Source organism: Alosa alosa, chromosome 18 (assembly GCF_017589495.1).
Source record: "Alosa alosa isolate M-15738 ecotype Scorff River chromosome 18, AALO_Geno_1.1, whole genome shotgun sequence".
Taxonomy (NCBI): Eukaryota; Metazoa; Chordata; class Actinopteri; order Clupeiformes; family Clupeidae; genus Alosa; species Alosa alosa.
Genome location: NC_063206.1, coordinates 14,559,801 through 14,578,693, shown reverse-complemented (window position 1 = coordinate 14,578,693; position 18,893 = coordinate 14,559,801). Strand labels below are relative to the sequence as shown.

The 18,893-nt window shown below is 48.6% G+C and overlaps 1 long non-coding RNA gene across 2 annotated transcripts in view; it reads left to right on the top strand.

Moving 5' to 3' along the window:
* Positions 1–18,893, top strand: part of LOC125311524 — a 77,261-nt gene that overhangs the window by 27,686 nt on the left and 30,682 nt on the right. The window contains exons 2-3 of one of the 2 annotated variants that reach the window (XR_007196490.1): positions 2,989–3,071; positions 7,292–7,329. This is a non-coding gene — a long non-coding RNA (uncharacterized LOC125311524). The remainder of the gene's footprint in view (positions 1–2,988; positions 3,072–7,291; positions 7,330–18,893) is intronic. The other variant, XR_007196491.1, reaches the window with a different exon arrangement.

Genomic DNA, 18,893 nt, shown 5'->3' with positions numbered 1-18,893 from the left:
TCCTCCAGCACGTGGTCCTCCAAAGTTCCAGCTTGTCTCTCCTCATTTCATCCCATCGCCAAACCTCTGACAGGCCAGTAGACAGTAGGGCCACCCCAGAGGTAGTCTATGGGGATGGGGTGTTGGAGGTCAGGTGGGTGGCGTATTGGTCTAGCCCCCAAATCACACCCCACACCCCTAATAGAATTATCAGCTCCTTATCTGGCAGTGGGCATTAATCCTGCAGCGCTGGCCCAGCCTCCAGCCTGTCAGGAAAGGGCGAGGCGGTGCAGTTCAGCCCTGTTATAATTCCCCCCCGACACCGGTTATTTATTTCCCCTGGAAGTGTTATTCAGTGTGCGGGCACGCCAGGGTGGAGGAGGGGAGGAGGGGGGGTGGTGAGTGAGTGGGTCGTCTTGTCCCTTCCCTTCCCTCCGCCGTCCCTCCCATGAGATGTATTCCCCAAGATGCACTGCAGTCTCCGAGACTGCAGTAGCTGTTCATCAGGAGGACCAGAACCTCTAGCTGGTGTGTGTGTGTGTGTGTGTGTGTGTGGGCGTGTGTGTGGGCGTGTGTGTGTGTTGGCTACTTCCTAACAAGATTTTCTGTGATTTCAGTGAAATGGCCTACTCAGCTTTGGCAACATTGTCTCCACTACAACCATGCCAATAAACTCTGTTGACTTGATCTTGATGGCAAATTGCACTGTGAATGGAAAGAGAGAGAGGGCGGGGGGCATTTGGCAAGAATGTTGTGGTAACAACAGAAGAACTCGCAATATGAACGGGATCTGAAGTGTACCGCTGGTCATGACTCCCATGCGTTCTGTACAGACACAATACCTTCAACTTGGAACTCAGTCATGGCCTTGGAAATTGGTAGTAAACAGAAGTGTTTGGAAATTACTGGAATTCTTTGTCAGCTCTAGTAGATTTCTCTTAAGAGACTTCACCGCGAAATCTTTTTTTTGTTAATATTTGTAGCACTTTGTTTTTCTGTTAAGTGTAGGTGTGGGGGACCATTGGCATTCTTGTCATGCTAGGCTAACAAAAATAAAGCCAATAAGTGAACGAAAGCTTGAAATGTTTTAATTTGATGTAGCTGAAAGGCTTGGGAAAAAAAACCTGAGAGAAGTCCACAATAACATGGTGTCGTGGGAGTGACAGGATCTTTGATGACTTAGAGCATAGACTCGTACGAGCATCCGGCTCCTGCTTCAAGTTGAGATGGACTCGTTTCCATGGTAACGCCCCATCATCCGAGATGGAGTGCAAGTCAGTCTTTATTGAGTCTCTGCTTTGTTTTTATTGTTATTTACGCCAGGAGATGGAGTGCAGCCATAAAGGGCTGGAATGAAGTAAAACTATCAATTAATTTTCTCCCTGCTCCCCACCCTTTCTTCTCTCACTCACTCTCTGCCCCCTCCCTCCCTTTCCCCACCTGCTTTCTCTTTCAAAATTAAATTCCAGTTGGGATTTGTTTACTCAGTGGCCACACACACACACACACAGCAGTATTGCTACTACACAGCACCTTATCTGATGCAAGGCCTGAAATCCATCTCCCTGGAAATGCGGCGGCCTGTTGGGGGCAAGCAGCCACCCGCCTGCAGCGTAGAAATTGCGCCCTCGAGAGAGCGAGAGAGAGAGGAATATGGCACAGGCCACTGACTCACTCATCCTCGCTCGCTCGCTCGCTCATCTTTAAAGCAATCAACCTTTAGAGTGATTAAATGTTCAGCCACGACTAAGCTCTGAAGAGAAGGAAGGTATCTTTAACGTGCATGAAGCTCCGAGCCTCTCAAGGACAGACGCACACTTGCACTCATAATCATTCTCTCTCTCTCTCTCTCTCTCTCTCTCTCTCTCATGGTTACGCATGTCACCCACACAAACAACCTCTATCTCACACATCCACTGTTGCTGTGCAGATCGGGATGGTGTGCAAATGGAAGGTTGGCCGAGAGGAGGGCGAGCCTCCCAGACAAAGCCACTCGGCCCCATTTCTCTCCTCTGCCCATCCCACACACACACACACACACCCAGGAGCACCTTATGTCCTCCTTTTTTGTGGGTGACAGGAGGGGGGGGGGGGGGGGGTGTGCGCTGTCAGAAATGGGGGCACATGGAGGCAGGGGGTCCCTCTGTCTGTGCCCCTGCTGGGGGCTGCGCTACCCAGACAGAACCGCGGGGAGGCCAGCCCAGAGCTCCAGGGGTCTGTGGTTCACACCCCCCCAACCCCCCTCTCCTCCTCCACTTCTCCCTGCCCCACTTATTACCATGATGTTGTATTATCTCTGGGTCTCATTTAACTGTTTGTGTATGAAATGTTGTGTTTTTTTTATTTTTGCTTTGCCTCATGTTCACACCATTACTTAATGGAAACAGTGGGAAATCACAGCAGAGTAATATTCTACAAGGTTTGTTTTTATGGACGCTTGAGCTGGAGGGAGGAAGGCCTGTGAAGTTCTATTGGCAAACACATTTTGCACTTGTAACGAGTCGGTTTGGGAACCCCGCCTGTTTGTGCTGCATATGTGTATTCAGCATTCAGGATGTACATGTATCAGTGTTTGTATCCTGCAGCGTTTCTTTGCACATTTGAAACGCGCTACAAGAAATAGCATTATGCATGTTGTTGTTATTGTTTATTATTATTATTGTTGTTGTTGTTGTTGTTGTTGTTGTTGTTGTTGTTCTATTCTCACTTCATGCTGCTTCTTGCAATGAGGCTTTATTTCTCCAGCACTGTCTCATGGCTGCCCACAAATAACCACCAGCTGAATATAATAACGTTACATCAGTAAACACACGTGTCCAATCGAGCTGGCACTGTCCGCAGGCATGGGCGCTGCAAGGCTATGTGCTACCCTAACTCCTCTGTCTCTTGCTTCACCCAACTCCCCGAGTTCTGAGAGTGCTGAGGACAGGATTTATTTAATCGCCCTTCCTCCACACTGCATTTATTCATATACTTTCTTCTCTCCTCTCTCTCTTTCTTTATCTGTAGCCTCCTGACAAGACGAGTTAGAGCGGGCCGGACGAGCGTGGAGGAGAGCGAGAGGGGGAGAGCAGCAGCGGTGGTGGAAACAAGTAAGCCCGTTAGCCTGAGCTCGCCGCTGCCCTTGAGATTTAGTCCACAGGGCAGTACACAGTGTTGCGCTCACACCAACCTAACTTCTTTATCTCTGCTTTTTGGAGAACCAGCTGTATTGTCTTCTTTTTTTTTTTGTCTTTTTTTTCTTCTTCTTTTTTTTTTCTTCTTTTTTTTTCTCTCTCCTCTCTCTCTCTCTCTCTCTCTCTCTCTCTCTCTCTCTCTCTCTCTTTCTCTCTTTCTCTTTCTCTCTCCATTTTTCTTTGTGATGTTTTCTAATGCTACAGAGGCATTGTTTACCCTTGGGTGAGTGGAGGGGTGGTGTTTTAGGCGAGCACACTTGCATTCATAAACATTCTCACACACATACAGAATCAGAGGACTGTTCCCTCTTTCTGGTGCTGACCTTTTCTTGGCGGGTTCCGTTGGGACTGGTGTAATTATGCAGTTATGCCATAAACCTGATGGGCCGGAAGCTCATCAGCAGCCAAATGCCCCCCTCAAGCTCCACTCTCCTTTTGCGTTCAGAACGGGTGGAACTCTGGGCTGTGTTGATGTGGCTGTTGGCTTCCGGCTGATCACCTTTTTCCTCCAGTCGCTTGCTATCACAGGAAGTCGTATTTCACTCCTCAGAAACATAGTTGCGCGTACACACACGCGCACACATTGTCATAGACACATGTGCCTATTTCATCCACAGTACAGACCCTGTTGGGGGATGTAGACCCGTTATGACTCAGTCCAAGGCCTTTCTGCCCCTCCCCTAGCACACTCGCACGCTTTCTCCCTCTACACACACTCACACACACACACACACACACACACACAGTGCTGCCAGATTTATGAGTGCTGTGTGGCAGGCGTGGAGGAAAAGCGAGGAAGTGGTGAGATGGCGGCGAGACAGGCGGCCAGGGAACCAGGCAGCTGTGCGTATCCCCGTCACTGAGCAGCGCTAAGCTGGCCCACAGGTCGCTCCAGCACGCCCCGCAGCTGAGGGGCTTAAGCCCGCTCCACCTCCACCCACCACCACCATCACTACCCTCCCTCACTTCCTCTCCATCTCCACCACCACCCTCCCTCACTCCCTCACAGTCTCTTTTCTCTCGTTCTTAGTCACACCTCTGTGGCTTTCTCCCTATCTATTTCTGTCCTTCCCATGCTCTATTGCTCTCTCACTCTCTCACTCTCACTCACTCACTCACGTGGATGCTGTTAGCCTTTTCCGTTTTCTATAGCTTCCCATCAGCTCATTCCCATGTTCTCTCTCTGTCTCTGTCTCTGTCTCTCATTTTCTGCGCTCCATACTGCTGCGTATCTAAGTGGTTCAGCCAGGCAGAGGTGAAATCCTTTCATGATGGAGAGCTTATCTCTTATCTTCTGCTTTGCTTTCTCCCTCTCTCTCTCTTTTTGCTCTTTCTCTTCTGTTCTCCCTCGCTCTCTGTTCCTGCCTGCCTTTTTAAGGCAGACTGTGTGGCAGCAGCAGCACGGTGAGGGAGAGGGGGAATGAAGGGAAGGGAAGGGGGTGTAGCGAACAGCGGGATTAGGAGAGCTCGGGCCGGCAGGATTGTTTGTGTCGGCACAGGCGTTAATTGGCAGCGGCATCATAGGAGCGCTGTTAAGCTATAAATAAGATTTGTCAAACAATGTAAACATCCCCCTTCTGGACTGAGCATTATGAGCTGTGTGTGTGTGTGTAGCTCCAGAAGTGTTGGAGGAGGTCACGAGTGTAGTGTATTTACATATGAGTGACAGATCCAGCATCAAAAGTGTGTGTGTGTGTGTGAGCGAGAGACCGAGCCACACACTGGTGCAGCACCCAGTGGTATAATAACAGCGCGGTGTCCAAGAGTAAGGCAGTACATATGTAAATCTAGTGTGGCTATTAATCTTTCATGTAAGAGGTAGGTGGCTGGCTGTAGATGTGTGTTTTAGGAGGGAGCAGGTGGATGCATTATTCATTGTTCCGAGCCCAAACTCGTTCATGCTGACCACCTGCTGTGACCCAGGGCAGCAGCAGAGCTTTGTGTACTGGAGCAGAGCAGGTTAAGCTGAGGTAGAGATGCATGCTCCTCAAAAACTCCAAAAACTCTTTCTCTTTCTCTTTCTCTCCCTCTTTCCCTCTTTCTCTCCCTCCATTTGCTTTCTCTCTTGCTGTCTTTCTTTCCCTCTCTGTCTCAACATCTCCTACTTTTGCAGGGCCCACATCGGTCATCCTAGAATAGTTCGCAGGGCCAGCGTTGGTCACTGCCACTAGAGTCCTATCTTTCACCCGGAATCTCTCAGTGTCTTCTCATTGCTCCCATGCCCTCTCCTCTCCCATGCGACTATCCATTTCATCTCCTTCTCGTTTGCCCTCATTTCATCACTCTCTCTTTCTCTTTCTCCCTCTCTCCCTCTCTCCCTCCCTCTCCCTCTCAGCCAGATCATGTTAAGGCTAAGTTTAGGGCTAGGACAGCGTCGTCGGCCCGTGTCGATGGCGTCGGCCTTAATAATCGTCGGCCTTAAAATATGCTTGCGTCGATTAGATCAAAGCATAGCGTGTGCTGCTTAATATTTTTATCAAAACCGGCCAGCACACATTGATGTTGTACTATTTAAATTAAAGATGAGAGAAAATAATTTCATTGAGCTGCACTTTTTACTCATACAGCCTTTCCTCGACCCGCTCTCTCTCGTAACGAGCCCGCTGCTCCTCCTCTGCATGTGCACCTAACAAGATATTCCCGATTGTTGAAGGATTGTTGTTGCCACATAGAAGCACTGCATAGAACACAGTGGGCTAAATTGCTATTAAATCCGCTTAGCATTGTGACCATGCAGCGCAAATTTGTTCAAAACTGCTGCATTAAAGTTAAGGTACACTCTGCTAAGGTCTTATCACAACATAGTACATTGAGGAGACTAAACTAAGTTAAGTTACAGTATGCAATCAAGCAGTATCTCAAAGCTAATGTTAGAATACAGTTTGGATGTCAAGTTTAGCATGCGTACTTACAGCTGCTTGTATTTCGTTACTCATGCAGGGCTCATTTTATTGACTCTGAATGTTTGCAAAATCCGGATGTAAATGTAAAGGTGTTTTCCAGGACTCAAAAGTGCTTGTTCCAAGGAAGTACGAACCGTTATTTGAACTAACTACGTTATGAATTGCATAAACACATCAGCAGCCTTTTAACTGTGTTAATGTTAATTGCAAGACGTCTTAAAGTGACAGGCACTCAATTAGACCTATACACTACTGAACTTTATTGAATGCTACCTCTGACTAAGAATGCATTACTTTGCACTTGTATAGTCTTTTATTTTGGAATCTTAAGAGCAATAAACATATATTGCAATGTTAAAGAATTCATGTTTAATTCATTCAGATATGTAAATAAACATGTATAAGTTGCTATTAGCCAATTAATGAGGAGATAATCGAATCGAAATCGAATCGGACTGAAAAAATGAATTGTTAGATTAATCGATTAAAAAATAATCGTTTATCCCAGCCCTACCTAAGTTGTCTGTGTGTCTATTTTTTACAGTCTATGGTGTGTACATGTTCATGTGAAAGAGATGTGTTATGTAAGCAGTAGAGGGTGAGTCAGAGTAAACCATGTTCTGTATTCTGCCTCTGCTTCCTTCTCCTTTTCTCTCTCTGTCACTCTGGCTTCCTCTCTGCTTGCCTTCCATCAGTCTTGACGGCAGAGATCGGCCTGTAGGTATAATAGAAGATTGAGCTCCGCAGCCATCATTGTCTGTCAGCCGTGCAGCCATTAAAGAATTTAATAGAGGCAGATTTTCTCCCCCTGTGCTGTCTTGGCCTCTGTTCGATTGTGTTTGATTTATCTCTGCGTCTGAAGGCAGACCAGAGGTGAGCGGCTCGTATTGATGGAGATGTGAGCAGCAGGGGCTCGTTTACAAAGAAGCCTTGAGTTGGCTCCTTAATGAAGCCCTTAGTCTTTTCTTCTTGATTCCAGCTTTTTTTCCCTCTGTTACTCACTCTTCTTTTTTTTTCTCTTCTCTTATTTTCTCTCTCTCTCTCTCTCTCTCTCTCTCTCTCTCTCTCTCTCTCTGTCTCTGTCTCTGTCTCTGTCTCTCTCTGTCTCTCTCTCTGTCTCTCTCTCTGTCTCTCTCTCTGTCTCTCTCTCTGTCTCTGTCTCTGTCTCTGTCTCTCTCTGTCTCTCTCTCTCTCTCTCTCTCTCTCTCTCTCTCTCTCTCTCTCTGTCTGCAGGTTCTGTTGACAGTTCCTGATTGACCGCTCACACCGACGTGAGTCACTCTCCAAATGTACTTTTGTGTGTGTGTGAGAATTAGAGGACACGTGTAAACACTTCACAGCACGAGCACACACACAAGCTCACACGCGCGCACACACACATGCACACACTCCCACGCCTGCACTCACACACTCTCTCACACGCGCACACACTTTGAGGCAAATTGAGAAGCGAGATGGGAAGGTAGATGGACCAGGCTTATTAAAGATTGAGACGTTGAAGCCGGTGCAGGGGAGAACAGGTAGACAAAGGTAAGTGAGTCTTCACACGCACGGGAGATTTTTCTCTCCCTTCTGACACATCTCGCTGTGAGCTCCGTAACCCGGCGTGTCGGGAGGCAGTCGGCCGTATCAAAGGTTGCTCGTCCGTCCAGCCCTCACGCGTCCAAAGCTCTCAAGACTTAAGACGACTCCCAGTGTTCTTCTGCATCAGAGCTATCACCAGGGGACATCTTGAAGTCTGTCTTTTGCTCCATGAAACCGCCGAAGTCTCTCAGATGATGTCATATGCAGCCTCGTTTTCTGTGCCATCTCTCTCTCTCTTTGCATCTCTTCACAGCCATCCTCGCTCTTGGGTGGCTTGAGAAATAGAAAGCCAGCCACCTTTTTTTATCCTCCTTTTTCCTTCCCCTCGCTCTGTCGCTCCTAAACCTCCGACCTTCACTTGGCCCAGGGCAGGCTGCCTTTTCATTTCCCTTTCCTCTGGTCACGCTCTTCTCTTTCTTCTCCTTTCCTTTTCTTTTCTGTTCTCCTCATCTTTTTTACCTGTCCAGTCTCACACTGTCTTTACAACCGTTTGCCCGTCTGTTTCTATCGGTACTCTCCTCCTTCCTATCTAGCCCCCCATACTATTATCTGTGTCTTCTCTCGTACTTCAGATTTGTATCTACCTGTATTCATTGCTCCCTCCCTCCCTCCCTTTCTCCCTCCCTCTCTCCCTCCCTCTCTCTGCCCAGTAGCTCGGTGAACCTCGAATGTGTTTGTATAATTTATGATTCGTTTGGGCGAGAGGGAATGTTTGTCACCACCCCCCCACCAGTCCCTGCACTCTCCTCCACCCCCCTCCCCTTCTCTCTCCTCTCCTCTCCTCTCCTCTACTTCACTGCCTGCAGAGATGCCTGTGTGTGTGTGTGTGTGTGTCGCTCCGGCGAAGAATAAACACCACACCGACATGCGAGGAACAAGAGCAGCGCTGATTAATGCCAGTTACCCAGGCGTAAGCCGAAGCCAGCCCCACGCAGGGCATCTGCTGTTCCTCTTTCATTTCCTCTGTGTTCTCTCTGATTTTTTTTTTTTTTCTTTCTCTCTTTCTCTCTCGTTTTCTTGTCCCCTGCCTGCCTATGTGCCTCCTTGGCTGCCCACCGCCTGCTGGGCTGCAGTGGCAGCGCCGCGCTCCCTGTGATGTGGCTGAGAGCAGGCGGATGGCAGAGGAGGGCCTGTGGCCCCAGCCACAAATGGATTCGTGTAACTCAAGCTGTTGTGCATTTAATGTGCGCCGATCCCTGTGCTCAATCACAGACTGCGAGGTGACCCCTCGCCGGGGCGAGCGCCGGCGCGTTATCTCGCTTTCCCATCGCTCGCATCGTTCGGACTTCCTTCCGCACGCTCTCTGTGGTTTGTCTGCTCTGGTGGCGTCCACTTTGTTTTCCTCTGTCTCTGTCTCTGTCTCTCTCTCTCGCTCTCTCTCTCTCTGTGTCTCTCTCTGTGTTTACCCTGACCCTGTACTCCCTGACAGGAGCTGTACTCTCCCACTAGCTGCGTATTGCATCTCAAAGAGGACAAGACAGGAGGGAGGCTCTCTTGCAAAGTACAGAGGACACCAAAAGACACAAATAGACCTCCCCTACAGAGTGCAATCCACACACACACTCAGACACAAAATGCTATACACACTTCCCTGTAAGCCCAGGCCCCTGTCTCACACATACTACACCATGTCTAGCACACGCATGCTAAGTCTTGCAGGGGACTCGACCCTCCCCCTTCCCCCAACTCTCTCCATAGAAAGACTCTCTCTTGTCATCTTTTTTTCCCTTTTTTTCACATGTTCTCCACTGTGCCTGCTCTGTGTCAAGTCCATATGGCCGAGCGCTAATAAGTTAGCTTCCTCCACTGGGATGGCGAGCTCGATCCTGTCCATCTGGCCCCTGGGATGGGCTTCCACCTAACAGGATTAACGGCTGCACTCTCCACCCCCCTCCAGGCACCACCGGCTCCTGTGATTCGAGCTGTAAAGCCAAAGGCCGTGGACCACAGCACTGTAGAGTTGATCGCTCCCATTGATCTGATTGATCAGGGCTAGGCCCTAATGCCCCCACCCCCGCCCGCCCTCTGCCCTCTGGTCTGGGTAAGCCTCGGTTAATGTGTCCCTGGGGTCGAACATGAGACTGCAGGTGGACCTGAACGACACTGTACATACAGAGACCAGACCAGCCTCCTGGTGGTGATGGAGAGTGGAGACAGGTGGGAGAGGAGGGTGGGGGGTGGGCTGTGGAAGAAAGCCAAGAGCAAAATTAAGCGGGACATGAGGGGAATATGATTATGGAAAGGAGGAAGTGGGACAAAGAGGTTTGGAGGGACAGATTTGTGGAATAAAGTGACGTTATAGGATTGGAGGCAGGTCAGAGGGAGGGAGACTTAACAGTCAAGATTGAAAATGGTGAGATGGGAGTTCAGGAGACAAGGTAAGGAAGCTGACTGTGGCTTCATTTTGAGGAGATTAGGGGAAACGTTCGAGGCAGTGCTGGTAAAAAGCAGTGTTCCGTGTTCTCTTAAAGGAGAGTGTCATGCATGCAGCCTCTCCTCTTATCTTGAAAGCACAGCCAGCTGCAGCCGGTATAGTCGGCACTCTGAACATTCAGCGTGGAGACGAATTGTCTTCACCGTTGTTATGGTATTGCATGTTATTTTTGCCTTCTCCTGGCACCCAGCACAGCTTTTGCACTACTTCTAGCTGATGAAGTGCAGTTTAAAACTTGAGACTTGGTTGTGGTCCATACTGCAAACCACCACACATCTGTGTGTGTGTGTCTTTTGCTCATTTCCCAGAATTACTCTATAAACCCACAAAAAAACAAAAGCCTCTGAAAATGTATTCCCTTTATGCCGCATTTGAATTTTTCTTGCCAGTCTGTTTTTTTTTTTTTTTTTTTTTTTTAATTTAGTGAATTGTTCAACAGAATTGATTAATTGTCGGAGTTAAAGAGCCCCTGGACTCTGTAATGGCTTTCCTGTAAGCCATCCAAAGTGTAGGCATGCTGTCTGGTGGCCACTGACTTACTGCAGCCTCAGGTCCCAATGGGTAAAGTGAAGCACATTGCACACCGACGTGTGTGCGTGTGTGGGTGCGTGCGTGCGTGAGAAAGGAAGAGAGGGTGCGTGTTTGTGTTGCATGGAAATCAGCAGGGGATAAACCAAGACTCCAGACAGTAATGAGACCACCTGCTCCTGAACTCTCCCTCTCTACCCTGCCAGTTATGTTTTATCCAACACAATTCCTACACATTGATTGACCTGTATTGTGCCTGCAGCTGTAGAATGAGTGAATAGTTAATGGGCATTCGATGTGTGTTGCTCTGTGTTAGGTCAGGTCCCTTTTAGACACCCACAAATGTTTATTTGTCTGCACCTAGAAATAGTTTTGAGTTTGAACGTCACCACCAGGTTGCTGAAGCCGACTGGTTTGATGATGCCAGTTCTCAAAGTGCTGCAGTTAAGGAGCGGGGATTGCAGCCAGAAAACGGGGCCGAAGCTAATTGGCTTAATGACGGCCTAATGAATGATTTTTCGGCTCAGGCAGTGCAGCAGCAGCTCTGCTTTCCGCACTCTTAAAAGCCTCTCTCGTGTAATGGACGGAAGCCATGTTTGACCATTTTGCTTCGTAATACGCAAACGTATCTGCCAGTTTGCAAGATTATATATAACAAAAAAAAGACCTTTCACAGCTGATGTCAAATGAACGTTGCCGTTAAGCCACTGATGTTCTTCATTGGCATGTTTCCCCTCAATCTCCTCATCTCCTCACCACTGAGCCAGAGCTGATAATAATAATAATGATTAAATAATCACTTTTCTGGCGTTACTACTCTGCAGCTCTACTGTTAACCTCACTTCTCCTCTTCCATTTCGGCTCCTGAGTGCTGCCCCATAATGAGTGTATGACCCGGTAGGCCATGCGGTTCTGACTCATTAGCCAGTCACTAATGACGCCCCTGTAGATGCAGGGTTGGGGTTGGTACTCTTGCCGATTTCGAGTGATGGGCTACGCTCGCTTTGTTTTGGCAGTCCAGTTGGTTGGGTGGACAGAGGGTGTAATCAGCTTGACCTGTAGAGTACACAGGTATTTCAGAATGCTAGCAGGATACCTGGTGTAAAGGGTGGCTCGTGGGCCTCTGGGCTAGTGTTGACGCTGTGCTAACTCGGGTGGCAGCGCCATGATGGATGGGCCCCCTGATGGGCATCTGGGCTGCAGGCCCACGGTCCTGCCGAGTGACCTCATCGCCATGGCAAATTTCTCCTTCCATCATCTCTGTGTGTGTGTGTGTGTGTGTGAAGACGTGGGCAGGTGAATAAAATATCACCACCAGTAATAGATGAAATGGAGTGGAATGGAGCCCTACAGGGTGGGTGAGTGAGTGAGGGAGGGAGACTGACTGATTGATGACTAATTGAAAGTAAGGTAAGAGAGAGCAGAGTTGCTGCTGCCTTTTAATTGGTCTTGTAGTGAATTAGCCACGCACAAGATGAGTGGAATGGAGATTGCAAGCACACACACGTGTGGTGGTGTGAATTGGACCCCCTCTGGGTTGACGCAGTGCAGATGCCCTTGTCTAGGACGTGTTCTCTCTCTCTCGGTCCAGCAGACGGGGACTGGGGCAGGACATTTGTCAACGTCACCCGCAGCCAGTCTCTGCCTCAACTGTCACCAAGGCGACAGGAGTAGGTTGCAGGCGTGCCGGCTGTGTGTGAACGGTGTGAATAGAATGGTGTTTGGGTGTATGTGTGGAGGGAGGCAGTCACACTGTGTGATTTGTGTTCATGCTCTGCACACTCGGGCCTGAAGGACAAAACCATGAAATGAACTGGAGATGAGAACTTCTATGGGCCGTATGGGTGCAATTGTCTGTCTGTCTCTGCGCATTCACCCGTGTGCGCTCTGCGTGTATGTGTGTGTTTGCGTGTGTGATGGAGTGTGGTGGGCTGGAAATTTTGGAAGGGTGAAGGGGGTTTAACTGGCGAGTGTGATAGTGTGTGTGTGTACAGGGGGTGGCTGGCCCACGGTGGTGTTGATTGCAAGCTGCTGAAAAGCACATTGCCAGGTGAGACCAGCGGATACAGTAGACGGCCGCCACGGGCCCGTGCCACAGCAGCCCAGACCTGAGCTACAACAGACGGGCTTGAGGAAGGAGAAAAGGGTCGGGAGGGTGTGGGGTGGACGAGAGCCAAACAACCAGCCGCCAGGCTGTCCATCACTGCCCAGCGCTGCACGCTGCCACCCTTTCAGCCTGAGGCTGTGATTAATGAAACTGGAGACTGCACCGCCACAACCTGACATGGGGGAAGTGGTGCCGTTCAGTGGAGAGGTGGCAGTTTTGGGTTGCATAATGGCTGTCGTGGTCCACACCCATAAAGGACCTTTAAAATAAACTACCTCATCTGGAAAGAATGTATACTAATGAAGCCCTTTGCAACTCTTAAAGATGTAGGCCTACAGTTGTATTTTAGCGAACATTCCCCTTAAGGTCTTGCTTTAGTGTAGTTTCCACTTTTAATGCCTACTAGTAATTAAGTTGTGTCTCGGCATTCAGAACTCGTATTGGAAGATGTATTCCATCTGTATTCCGGAGTTGTGTTCTGACCCAGTAGTCGCTCACTTTGAATAAAAGCATCTGCCAAATGAATATGTAAATGCGATGTAAGCTGAGAAATCTGGGATGCCCCTCCCTCTTCTCCCCATTAGAATGTCTTTTCTGTTTAACCTTCTTTTCAAGTTCTATTTTTCTCTCCTCCTTTTCCTCCTCCTCGCCCATTTCCCATCCTCTTCTCCCATTTCCCATCCTCTTCTTCCTCGCCTCAGTATTGTTGTTGTCTCCTCGCCTCAGTATCGTTGTGTCTCATCGCCTCAGTATCGTTGTGTCTCATCGCCTCAGTATCGTTGTGTCTCCTCGCCTCCTCCTGTGTGATTGGGCACAGGCATTGTGACCATGTGTGTCTGATGGATAAATAGAACACAGTCTTGTAGAGGATGTAAAGTAAGGAGATCTGTGAGGCAGGTAGTGCGGGGGGAAAAGGAAGGGGGTGGGGGGATGGGCAATGAGGCGAGGGTGTGGCTCGCCCCTTTTCGTGCGCAGTTCTGGGAAATGCAGAAGCCCGTCAGTAACAAGCGCCTCAAGCTATTAATTGTCTGCAGGAATGTTCCGGATCTGTTTCCTGCAGCACGAGCGCCAGAGTAATGAACCAGCGAGTGTAAGGGAACTATGTGTTAAAGGCCGGGGGGAGAGAGCGGAGAGATGTAGAGGTAATGGAGAGGAGCTAAGCCCCAAGGGGACGACAGGAGGGAAAAAGGGAAAGACGGCGAGCACTGGCTACGTTGAACTAGCGGCCAGGTGAAATATGGGGGTACGGGTTGGACAGCAGAGAGTGTTTTTTTTTTTTTTTTTTTTTTTTTTTTTTTTTTTTTTTTTTTTTTTCCCTTCCCCTCTCTCTCTCTCTCCCCCTCCTCTCATCTGAGGTTCTGATGTATGCGGTTCTGTTTGAGTTGGTTTTGTGTCTCTCCAGTGAGCTGGTGCAGAGGTCCACATATGTTGGCCTGTCAGCAGGGACCCCATCGCACCAGATCAGTGATTCGGGGGAAAGACACGGAGTAAGGGAGCGAGGGACAAGGAATGGGGGAGTGTGATGTGGTTGCACACAGATGTATAGAGGCTCAGCAGTCTTGGCATGCTGCAGCAGTCTTGGCAAGCTGCAGCATGTTCCTGGGGTCTTTTATTTTTTAAAAACACACACACACACACAAACACAAACCCAAACACACACACACACACACACACACACACACACACACCCCTTTTAAAACGATCTGTCATTTACAAACACTCGCAGGCAGGAGCATGCCCCGTCTTCTCCATTCGTCCTCGTTTGCACAGTTGGTTCAGCCACTGTTCATGCAGTTTCAGGAGGCAGAGACAAGAAAGGGCCATAATCAAAGCCTGCACCAAATGGCTTTTGCAGGAATCTGTTTTCCTAACAAGAGGTAACAATCCCCATGAAAGGTAGTCTGGTCTTTCCATACAAGTTCACTGTGCAAGTGTATAAGCAGTCGATTGTTCTTAAATAACAAGTAAACACTGTTGTCAGCTGGTCTAATGTGTAGATTTGTTGGGTGCAGTGGTAGTTTGGGACCTGGCAAGGTGCAGTGAAGAATACGATTTAAAATGCCATTGCAGTTGAGACACTCGAGATGCGTTCAAATTTGCAAACATAGGTGAACGTTTGTAAACAATTTTCTGTGTGCTTTGATTTTAACCTGAAGGTTTGTGAACACTCACAGTTTGAGGAGGTAGTTACCTGTGACGGAACAGCGGAACTGGACAGAGGGTTACTGTTGAGATGGAGTGTTTGGACATGTGTTTGGGAATTTGAACGCACCTCATGCTTGGTGCTGATTGTCACTATTGTGTGGTCTTTGTAATGGCACCGCAGATGTGCTTTTGACTCCTTGGTGTATGTGTACTGTCAGTTTGTGCTCTGTCAAAAGGAGACTTGTATTTGTTTTGTCAGAGCAGTAGAAGGGAAATGTAGCTGCTATCTTTTGCTATCACTGTGTACTGTCCAGATCCTTTCTTCTCTGGCTAAGCCTCACAAGCAGTGACTCGTCACGCACTCCACTAGCTCGCCTTCATTTACTTTCCCAGTCACACTCGCTTGCTCACTCGTGGTGTACTGCTGTGTACTGTTGAAACTTTTGAAGGTCTTGAGCTTGTCCTGGTGGTATTTGTGGTCATCTGTTCTCATCTTGCTGATGAATATGCTGAATATGCCAGGAAACTGTGTCAATCAGATAAGTGGTTGAGTGGTTAGTGACGGTGGAACTGATAGGGTGTTTGTGGTTAACTAACATATTGTTTCCGTGGGTTGTACCATAGACAAGTATTTTGATGAGGTCAGTAGATGAATGACCACCATGTTGGTGTTGTTTGATTTATTGAGTGCTTGTGGTTTTCCAGGTGTCGTGCCGTGTTGGGACATCTGTGTTTGGTCACCACTGGGCACTCAGCTCTGGAGTCCACATAGAGGCCTAGAGAATGCCGAGGGCATTCTGCCTTACTCACAGTGGTAAGGATATGTATTGGTAAACAGTCAGCAGTATAGATGAGTGTGAAGCAGGAGCTGCCTCTGAATCATCTTGGCGTATTAGTTATGGCTCCACGGAAGAATAGATGGCGGCCACACCGTGAAAATGATTGATCAGAGCTCTGACTACGCCTGATGTGGCAGAAAATGTGAGGGAACAGAGGGAGGGGAGGGGGGCCGGTGTGCAGGGTATGGAATAGCGCTCATGCATCATCTCCAGTCCAACCTCCACAACATCGCCCTCATTGGAATCCGCATATCCTGAAAGAATAAAGGCTCATTATTGCCCCTGTTTGTTCAGTTCAACAGGAAAGCCATTGTTGCGGATGGAGCGTGACTCACTGTGCTATTCTGCCATAGCCATGTAACAGTCATAACTGTATGGAGTTGTCAGTGCCATTGGAGTGCTTGCTTTTGTCCCTCTTGACAGTCGGTGGTTCTTTTGAGCGATGCACTCATCAGGAGAGCGATTGACTGATCCAGTCATCATTTGCGACTCGCGTCATGCGGCCGCCAGGAGTTGACAAATGACTGACCCGTAACGAGGGAGCACAACGCACGGCACAATCAATTTTCCCTCCTAATTAGCCCTAATGGAATGCCAAGTCCCTGTTCGGTTCCCTTAATCAGGAATGGGTCCCCATGCTTATCCCCTCTCTGTTCTGCTCAGACATCTGCAAGGTTGTGCACAGTGCTGCGTCTTAATCTCAGATGGTCATTACATTATGCCCTTTTTAATGGTAGAACAGGCTGTATCCCTTCTCGTAAGTAGGCCCTGAGATGTTCGTTAGACGAAATTAAACTGCATGACTTCACAGCACACTGATGACCAATTAATGTCCTTTTGATATAATCAAAGTGGAGCCGAAGTAATGACTGATCACAAAAGAGTGAAGGAGAACTCCTAACTAAATCAACCCTGGCACTAGCCTAATGGATAGTGGCCTGGTTGAGTTATTGTACTTGCAAAGTGCGCTGTTTAAACGCACTTTATTCTCTGTGGAGGCTGTGCTAGTGCATGTGTGTACGGTGGCTTCACGCTCAATCAAATGGGCCACCAGCTGTGAGCACCCTCAGGAGCTCCGTGTACAGGCCTCACTCACACTACGCTCCCTCTTCCTCTCTCTCTCCTTCTGCGTCTGCTTTTGACCGAGTCGGGCCTCCGGAGATGAACACAACATTTGGAACCCAACAGCTGTGGCAAAGAAAAGCCGATCCGTCGTCTGCAGTTTTCCACACAGCAGAAGATCCTTGTCTCCTGCACTCCTGGGCCTGATGGATATGCGGTGTTGTACCTTAAAAGCGGGACCGCCTGCGTTTTAGATTATAGACTTTGACTCGTAATGTGTGGTGTTTCTACACAGGTCATTTAGCCGGGTGCTGCCTCATTACCTTTCCACCGAGAGCCGATGACGCTGCGAGGAGAGAAAAATATTATGAAAGTCCACAGCGCTTCGTTGAGCGCAAATATCGCATCCCCGTGTTCAGAACTATTTTTTTGTGTTAAGGCCGGCTTCGATGCCTGGGAGAGCGACTTGCAGAAAATCGGGAGAAGATTTGACCCTTGTCACACCCTCCATGGCTAACAGAACTTGATTACTATAGCTGTGTCCACACACACACATACACACACACCTCCATTTGTGCTGGAAAAAAACAAACCCACTGAGCCATAATTTGATGAAAAAGAGAGGGGAGCAAAGACATTGTCCCACATGGTGAAATCGAGCAGCTTGACACCCACACAATTGTTTAATTTGGCGGCTGATATTAATTCACGACGCCTAATCTGCCATGATTTCAACACGAGGGATATCTTTTAATATATTCATCTTTCTCTCTCTTTCGCTCCTGCTCATGCCGTGGGCCTCCCAGGTATGCTCCGTCAGTGTGACTTATCGTCTGTAGATCTCCGCGCTCTCTGCATGAGAGATGAACGCCGCATATTCAGTATGCATAATTGGCCTGCCAGCTCAGGGCTGAGGGATGCCGGACGGACGGGCTGTCAGGAGTGATGGCTGCGCTTATCTGCGCTGACTGCCGCGTGCCAGCTTTAATTGGAGCGATGAGCTGGAGGAGGCAAGAGGAGACGCTGAGGTGTGGGGAAAACCGCAGTGACGCTCACAGCATAGTCAGTTCTCAGGCAGTATGAGAATGAGTGCATCATTGGCAGTGTCGGGACGCTGAGATGCTAGGTTTTTTTGACATGGCATTGTTGAGTGGCCCTGTGCGGAGTGATCCTCTGTGCACATCCACGTGTGTGTGTGTGGTGCAAATGAAGTGGTGCATGTCGTCCAGTGGTGTTTTAATAAAGTCACCCAAGGACTCTGCTCAAGCGTATCTCCTTGTATCAGTAACCTCCTTTCAGATAATTTGGATCTATTATATCCTGCTGAGCTAAGGTAATACTTCAGGGCCTTCCACTTGTGCAGCCTCCAAGATGTGTCTGAAGCTTGGTTCTTCGCTCCACCAGTGGGTTTCTACCAGTAATTGGGCTCCTTGGAGGCGTTTCTTTCTTTCTTTCTTTCTTTCTTCTCTTCTCTCTCTCTCTCTCTCTCTCTCTCTCTCTGTCCATCTCTCTCTCTCTCTCATCTTCTCTCTCTCTCTCTCTTCTCTCTCTCTCTCTCTCTCTCTCTCTCTGTGTTCTTGTCCATCTTCACTTATTCATCTTTGTTCTTTTTTTCCTTCCCCCCCACCCGCTTCATCTGGAGCCCCTGACTCAGGGAAGCGTGTCATTTTTCTGAGGACTGCTTCTTTTTGCCCTCTCTCTTGCTTTTCATGCTCTCGGTGTCTGAATGTATCATGTCCCGATGCTCAGCTCTTGCACGTCAGCAGTCCTGGCTGCGTGTTTGTCCTCTGTTTCTGCCCCTTTTACCCCCCTGAGGGCTGGAAGGTGGCATTATTGCTCTAGCCTTCATGTTGCCATGTTGCGCATAAACAAGTAGACATGTGCACGCATAACGTTATGGTTGACAAGGCAAGTCACAGCATCGCAACAGAATTTTAAGCTGGGCCGACCAATTGTCAGGTGGTGACGACATCGCTGCTTCAGTATGCCCACACACACACAGATAAATGCGCACACACACACACACACACACACACAAATGCACACATACTGTAACCTTAATGAGGCAGGAAGATAAGACTTCTCAATGTGACTCTTTCCCCATGAATTAAGTATGGCTACATGAGCATTACTCCA